We start from the raw sequence: 8,854 nt of genomic DNA, 5'->3' as shown, positions 1-8,854 counted from the left end.
ATCAGGTATGGGAGTGGTTACATCTCAGGAGGAGGGGAACATTTCCTTACTACCATATACGGTCTTTTTTGTGCCCTTTAGGAAATGAGGAAGTCACCTTAGGCATACGTGACCTAGCTGTTGGTCACGTAGGCTAGCTTTTGTTTGAGAAAGTACTTAGCAATAAGCATTGATACATTGTATAGAATATTGCAACAAGTGTATACGTTGTTCATTACAAAAAGGATAGAAAAACTCTTGTACCTGTAACACATTTTAAAATCTTGGCAAAATCATTGGTAAGTGTGTTTACATTTCCCTAAGGAAGAAGGGTGGCCCCTGCCCCTTTTGCGCTTTGGCACCATCCATTATTGGCTTCAACCCCATCAGTTATTGAAAGCAGCTATGGATTGAAAAAAAAACCGATTTCTCACTCATTGCAGTTGCTTTCATTCTTAATTACTAAGACACCAAGATTTAATTTCTATGCTGCTTTATGATCCTTAAAACAAAATTAATTCTATATATACTTGCTGGGATAGATGGATGGAAGAAGTAGTGGACCTACCATCTATTTATCTTCTATATACTACTAAAACTCTTGTGTCTATAACCTTTAAATCAGGGGTAGGCAACCTTGGCTCTTTTATGACTTGTGGACTTCAACTCCCAGAATTCCTGAGCCAGGGAATTCTGGGAGTTGAAGTCCACGAGTCATAAAAGAGCCAAGGTTGCCTATCCGATTTAAATGAACAAAACAGTGCATCATAGGACCACCATTTTTGAATGAAAGTACCTGTAAGTAGGCTAACTTACAGAATGCATTCAAAATCCAGGACCTAGGACTCCCATAAAATTGAAATTTGGCCAGATTTGTAGGTGCTTCAGTTCTACCACACTGGCATCCAGAGATTTAGTAAACCGGCCCTAGTCTAGCCCTCTTGAAGCCAAGTAAATCAGTCTCATCGTTGGCTATTGGAGGGCAATCAGCTGAGTTAAGCTAGCAGGAAATCAGATGTTGCTCCTGTTCTTACGGCTGTTTTGACCATTGTCATTCTGCTTCTCTGTTTAGGAAAGGGAATACCTCTGAAATGATGATCCAGCAGTTTACAGGTTGTCTTAACAGTTTCTTGTATTTTTGAACAATAGACTAACTGCAGAGGTGAGTTAAGCAACATGCTACCTAAAATGTATTAACTGGATTGTGGTTTAGCATGTTATTATATGAATACTACCAATTAAATATGCATATGAAAAAATGTGCTACAAATCAGAACTGATGGCAGGTGGACCAAGGCAGTCATAGAATGGATCCCACTTGAGAAAAAGCATCCTCGAAAGAGACCTAAAACAAGATGGATTGATGATATCTGCAAGTATTGGGGGGCCAATTGGCAAAAGAAAGCTCATGACTCTATTGGTTGGAAACATGTGGAAACATGCAGGAAACCTTCATCCTGCAATAGGTAGACAATGGCTAAAATGATTAAAATATGGAACTGAACTAAATAGAGACAACAGAGTTGGATACAAATACAATTGCTAAGGTTTGCATTTAAAACATGAACATTTATTTATGTGTTTTATATTCTATATTACTACACTCTGCAAGGATTCATCATGGTGTATAATTAAAACCCCAAAGAGTAAAGTCAATAGAACAATAAAACAGTAAATCGGCATGATATGCCAAGAACACAACAAATAAAATCACAGGTACATCAACATTGTTGCAATTAATATAAATAGGCATTTCATGACCAGATGTTGATCTCCAAATACCATACAAAATATTCTATTTTCACAACTTTTCTAAAACTCAGGAGCAAAGGGAGGCAAGAAGCTGTTCCAAAAGATGGGCACTACCACTGAGAAACCTTCACATACTCCCCCATAATGTGCATCTAGGTGGATTCTTCTGGAAGCAGATGGTCTTGCAAGTACCCACGTTCTAACCATATATAGCTTTCTAGGCCAAAACCCGTACTTTGAATTGTGCCTGGAACTCTGTTGCAGCCAATGCAGTGCTTGCGACCGATGTATTATATGTCTGCATGTGAGTTGCTGTGTTTTTTTAAATGTTATTTACTTTGCAGGTTTTTCTAGCCCACTAAATTCCAAATAATCTTACTGGATTATAACATATCCAAATATAAAAGCAATATTGGTAATAAATGAACTAGGACTAAATCAAATAGTAAATCAATCGTACCTCAGGAGAGCCTAACTAGAGTAATTTTCTTCTGTTCAATTGTGCACAATTCTTGGGCAAGGTTTTTCAGAAGTGGTTTGTCGTTACCGCCTTCCTAGGGCTGAAAGAGAGTGGTCCAAGGTCATCCAGCTGGATGTGTGCCCAAGATAAGATTAGAACTCAAATGTCTCTAGCCTGATGCCTTTGCCACTACACCAGACTGGTTCTCAACTAGAGTCAAATGCTCAGTGAAATAAAACTGTAATTTGACGATCTTTTAACTGCAGCTTGAAAATAGTGTTTGAAGGCTGCTGTCCCATATAGATCATGCTGTATTCATTCTAAAAGATAGATGACAATGATGAAGTCACAGCCCACAATAGAAGAATGATTGTTGAAGCTGATGGAATTTGCGGAGATGGATAAATTAACTTACTGGATTCAGAGAAAAAAAACAATTCTACATTTATCGCTGACTGGAAACTCTTTATAATTTTTTTTTTCATGAAACAGAAAAAAATGCACTTATTGTTTGTGGCTTTGATGATTAGACCCCCCCCCCGAATGATAGAAAAAAGTGAGCTTTTTTGCAATTATAGAATAAGAGATAATTGTATTTATATTTGCTGCAAAGAAAATCAGAGGTTTTTTCTTTCTATTTCTTCTATTCTCTCTTTCTGCACTTTTTCTTTTTTCTTCCTTTGTTTTTTTTACTTTTTATTAGTGCCTTTTACTCTTTATTATGTTATTTGTAAAACTGTTAATAAAAAGTATATTTAAACACAAGAATAAGTCACCGAAACCAGAGTCTCTTTGTTTTCGAAAGGTCACAACTGGTGCTGCAGCCAAAACTGCCCCACCTATCTGCCGCAGCCCTCCCCCCCACCCCGGCTAGGCATCTAGGAGAATTTCCAAGTTAAGGACCATCTCTTTTGGGGAGTGCTCCCCGATTCAGAGACACCACTGAATCAGCGAGAATGCCATAAGGTTTATTTATTTATTTATTTATTTATTTATTTATTTATTTATTTATTTATTTAATTTATATCCCGCCCTTCTCCTTACGGACTCAGGGCGGCTAACAACCAGATAAAACACTAATCCCCAAAAACTACAAATTAAAAACATAAGTAAAAGAAAATATTAGTAATTTGGTCAAGTTAATTTAAAAATTGCTTTAAAAAAAATTGCTTTAAAAAATTGCTTTAAAACCCCATTAAAATTTACCCCTAGGCCAGTCCTGCAAGTTGGAATAACCATGTCTGGACAAAGAGTAAACTTGACCTTGTTCTTTACTGTTTTTCTCCAACTTCTTCCAGACAAAAGGGCACCACACCATTGTTCCAGTTCTGGACGGTGATGTGTATCACCTGCATATCCATGACACCTCACTCCAAATCAAAGGATGACATCACACAATAGCCTCATGTGCATGGTGTACGGGGGAAATAAAAAGAAAAATGCTATGGCATCTACGTTGGAGAGGCCAACAGATAATAAACCTTCCTTCCTCTCCCCTCACTTTGGAACCACCACTCAGGAAGGAACCAAAACATTGTAAAATAGCCCCTGATTTCCAGCCCTCTGGCTGCCAACCCTTGTAGGTGATGGGGAGTATCATCACAGATAAGCAAGGACACATCTCTCCTCCAATACCAATGTAATGTAACCAATGCCATTTCAATCCAATGTATAAGCCTGAAATGTTCCCTCTACCCCAGCCTCTCCATAAACTTCACCTAAGAGATTCCAACCTGGATAAGAGTAACAGTAATATGGTCAGATCCAGGTAACATCTTTTCAGGATAGATAGATACTACTATCTTGTTCAAGGTAGGCTTTGACTCTTCTCTTAATGAGATACTGATACACACACACACACCCCTCACATCCAGTTGATCACTCACCCATTTGTTTGCTAAAGAGCCGGCGCTCAGGCATGACTCCCATGTAATAGGACTCATATTTACAAGGAGCCTGTCCTCAAGATTCATGAGATGGTATCACTCAGCTTATCCTGCAATACTCTTATCTCTGTTATCAGTATAAATTTGACACATTCAAAGTTAAGATCTGAGTAAATTTAACTGATTTTACAAGCAAAATGTTGCCTGAAAATCTTGCAGAATCTTGTTTGCAAATTTTGCTTTAGTGAGATACTGACGTGAGATCTATCATCCTATGATCCTGCTGGCTAGTGACGACAGAAAAAGAGGGAGGAAGGAAGGCCAGTACACTTCTTCACTGTAGCCATATTGTACAAGTACAAAACCAGAATAGGGTTTTATTTAAATTTCATCCAGTATAATAATACATTTTTGTTCTTAGAATTTGCTTGCCATCTAGTGTGTTGACAAGCATTTCAAGAGTAGTTGTTAAATGTCTTTTCAAAGGATATTCAGAAAAGATAAGGAAGAAAATGTATTTTTAATTTTGATGTATTTACTTACTTTAATCAATTTGTATGGCTGCCCATTTTATAATAGTGATTCTGGAAGTTGGCATAATATTAAATGCACACACACAATAAACAGTAATATGTATACAGTATAATGGCAACTGAGGACAGCACAAATCGTTAGCGGGTGACTCATTAATCTGACAGAGCCAATTAAACTCCCAATCCCCATGCCCAGGAAAACAGCCATGTTTTTAAGCTTTCCGACATTCCAGCAGAGTTGGAACCAACTGAATCTTGGGCAGGATTGTGGTGTTCTTGAGGGCAGGTGCTCTGACAGAAAAGGCCCACTCCCTAGATCCTGCTAGATGACATTTCTTGATAGACAGGACCTGACACATGCCTTCTGTCAGATTTAATGGGATGGGTAGAATCAATTAGAGAGAAGTGGTCCCTCAAATAACCTGGCCCCATGCCACATACAGCTTTAGAGATAACCAGCATTTTGAATTGCTCTTGGAAGCATAAAGAGAATCAGTGCAATTTGCAGAGCAGAGATGGGCACAGAGATGAGCATATATTGCTGCATTCTGGATGGTCTATGTAAAGCATGCTGCAGAAATCTACTTGAGAGCTGACCAAGCATGAATAATTGTGAGCAGTGCCTTCTGATCCAGAAAAGGACACAACTGGCACACCTGTTGTGTAAAAGCTCTTCAACTAGAATGGCACTTGTTCCTCAAACAAGAGCTGAGTGTCAAGGATATCCTCCAAACTGTACATTTTGTTTTATTTAAACATATATGTCCACCTGCCTCACACAATGATCTTAGGCAGCTCATAGCAACCAATAAAAACAGCAACATGCTATACTGTACTCTGGTTTCTCCTCAAATCATATACATCTGTTGCCTTAAAAACCATCATACCCTTCCCACCAAGTTGCCAGAACGACCCATTTTGTTGACTCCCTAACTTTCCCATGCTAGCTGAATGCTTGGGGGAAGAGCCAGGTCTTCTTGGCTTTCTGGAAGACTAAAAGGGTAGAGGCCTTCTCAATCTCAGGTTGGAGGCTATTTCAAAAGCCCATGATGGCTACAGAATATCTGTCCTTCTGAGGTTCCACTAGATGACAAAATTTTAGAGAAGGTGTACGCACCCTTTCTAACCTAGTGAGATGGGCAGATACCCCCAAAGAGAGGCAATCCAGCAGATAACTGGTCATGTGCCATGAATGGCTTTAAAGGAGATCATCAAGACCTTGAATTGGACTCGGAAAGTAATTGGCAGCCAGTGTAGCTTGCACAGCAATGATGCAACATAGGCAAATTGCAGAGTGTCCAGAATGTGCCACTACATTCTAGAGAAGTTGCAGCTTCTAGATCAGACATGTCAAACTTGCGACGTCACGTGACGTATCGGAGCTTTTTCGCTATTGCCGGCAATGGGGTGGGCACGGCTCCAGTATGATGAAACTAGCCCGCGGGCCAGCAGTTTGGCGCCCCTGTTCTAGATAGTTGTATTGTAGTCATGTTTGCAGGATTCTGTCACAATAGCCTATATCAATATAGTTTTACTATGGAGCTTTCCTGTTTTCAAAGGTCTGACATCAATCTTGCAAACCTGAATGCATTTTCCCTTATATCCCAGAGAGTCAGAGAGGAGTCAATCTGTGTCTTTTCCAAATATATTCTGTTTCCTGGGCTCAACTGATATTTTTGAACATGTTGTAGCAGTAGCAGTCTCCATGTGGTTTCTCCAAAGTCATGTCTCTGGCTGCATATAATATCCGAATAGCACTAATCTGAGATTTTATTTTGCTAACATATCAGAAAGCCTCATCATGTCAGGTAGTCATGCTTAGCCAGCTATGGCTGCTGTCAGAAAACCGCAGTGCCAAACCTGTTCATACTTGGATAGGAGACTACTGGGAAATCATAGGCTAGATGAGGAACTGGAAAACACCCCACAAAAAAAGCAATTCAAACCATTTCCCTACTGTTACCATGAAAATAATATGGAATTGACCAGATGCCAAGCTCAACCTTAGGAAGACTTTATCCTGATAAAAGCCCCAGCTCTACCAAAAGGCTAACATAATTAAAGAAAGCTTATGTTTCTTGGTTTTATTTCATCCCAGTGTGTTGCAGTTGGTTGCAGTCTGGAGATGCTGGGTGTGTGACAAGTGATCCATTATTTGGGAAATTAAGCAGACAGTAACGGTTCCCTCTAAAAAGGTGCAGGGGTCCCTTGAATGTGGTCTAATACAAATATATTTCTAAACGAGCTGCTATTTATTTATACAAGTTTATTTAATTATTTGATATTTGTATCCCGCCTTTATTATTTTATGAGTAATACAAGGCGACAAACACACACAATACGCCTTCCTTTTCTTTCCCTCACAAACGGTAAGGTGGGTTGGGCTGAGAGAGAGAGAGCGCGCGACTGGCCCAAAATCTCCCAGTCGGCTTTCATGCTTAAGGTGAGGCTAGAAATCGAGCCTCCTGGTTTCTCAGCTCAACCACGCCAAACATAAATAGCGAAGCTTATTTCAATCATTTCGAAAAAGCTCGCCATTCCTTGAGTCCTTGACGTCACTGGGACCTGACGTCATTGGCGTTTCCGTGGTAACGAACAATGAAGTCACAGAAGGATGGGCGGGGGAAGAGCGAGCTCGCGCGCTCGGAGGTGCCGAGACTTCGCAAGTTCTGGGTCGCAGTTTCTATGGAAACCTACGCCTGTGCTAAAAAGGGACTAGCCGGCGGGAGGCCTTGCACTCTGTGAATGGGGGGCGGGCGGAGGGGGGGGGAGAGCCCCGAGCGTCGGGGACTTGGAGGCTGCGCTTGCTTCGCCGGCGAGCTCCTCGGCTGCCCGATGCCGGCGCAGCCGCCTTCCCTCTGAACTGCAGCCCCCTTAAGTTGCTCTGGCGCACGAGCTCCGGTTTTCATTCCTCCGGTTCTCCGCTCTCTCAAAGGGGCGCAAACTGAATGGGGACCCGACCGTTCGACCTCTAAAGGCTCGGGAGAGGGCCTCTCACTGAATACCAGGAACCGGCCATGTCAGTATCCCGCAACCCCACGAGGTTCCCCCCAGAGGACCTTCGGCCGGAGGCTTTGCCTGCCTTTCTCCCTCCGCTGCCCGTCTCTCCGCGCGTCAACTTCGACACTCCTTCACACAAGCAGCCCTGCCCGCTCCCCTCCCGCCTCCTCCTCCTCCTCCTCCTCCCCCCTCCCCCGCAAGGACTGCGGCTGAGCGCGCTTCTCCGCCGCGGTGACGCGAGAAGGCAAAGGATCGGTTCGGTCCGTCGAGCCATCCCAGTCAGTGCTACCCCTTTCCCCGGCCGAGCCGAGCCCGCCGCGCTGCTTCCCAGAACCATGCTCTTGCCAGCGCAGCAGCCGAGCCCCGGCGGCGGCCGGGCAGAGCCGGGCAGAGGAAGGGCGGGTTCGGGGAGGACTCAGTGAGGCCGGCGGTCTCTTTCCCTTCTCCACTCTCTCTCTCCCCCTCCCTCCCTCCCCGCCCCCCGACGTCTTCCCCCGACGTAGCATACCGCTGCTTCCATCGCCGGCATCCCTACATCGAGCTACAGGTCTGGGCCCGGGAGGTGGCGCGTGTGCGTGTGCAGGGAGGATTCGTGTGCACGCGTAGCCGTGGGGCTGGGAGGCTGGGGAAAGGCGCGCGCTGCACTGGGTGGAAGGGGCGGGCGGGACGGGACAGGAGCCGGGTATCCGCAGGAGCGGTTTTGGGGCACGGCTGGGCTGCAAAGGAAGGGGTGCAGAATAGCACTGCATGGGATTTGGGGGTGGGAAGAGAGGTGAAGGGATGCCTCTCCAAGACGGCGAGGCTGCTGCCTCTTGGGCCCCGGAAAGAAACCAAGCGCCCAGCACGTTTTCCCTCCTCGCCGGCTTCTCTGTTAGGTCTCGTGTGGCTTGAAGCGGGGACCCCGTCCCGGCCCGGCCTCCTTCATCTTGGGTCGCCATTCTCTAAAAGCAACAGGGAGTCTTTCCCCCGAGCAAAGGCTCCGACGGCGATGACAGCGCCTCGTGTCCCTTCTGCTCCAATTATTCCAATGCTTTTCTGACTTTCTGACAGTTTGCTGCGGGTTGAATTCAGCCAGCGTGAACGGTAGTTTGAACAGTAATTTACTGCTGTATTGAATGTCTTTGGTCAACGTGAAAGGTGTATTCGAACCTCCCATCGGTTCAGCCGTCAGGTTGCCATGTTTTATTTATACAGGGCTTCTATGCCCATTAATGGCTGCAAGGCAAGCATACCTTTAGTCACTT

This window comes from Protobothrops mucrosquamatus, unplaced genomic scaffold, assembly GCF_001527695.2.
Source record: "Protobothrops mucrosquamatus isolate PMUCROS unplaced genomic scaffold, P.Mucros_1.0 scaffold970, whole genome shotgun sequence".
Lineage (NCBI taxonomy): Eukaryota > Metazoa > Chordata > Lepidosauria > Squamata > Viperidae > Protobothrops > Protobothrops mucrosquamatus.
The sequence above is the reverse complement of the archived record's forward strand: the minus strand, read 5'-3'. Positions refer to the sequence as shown.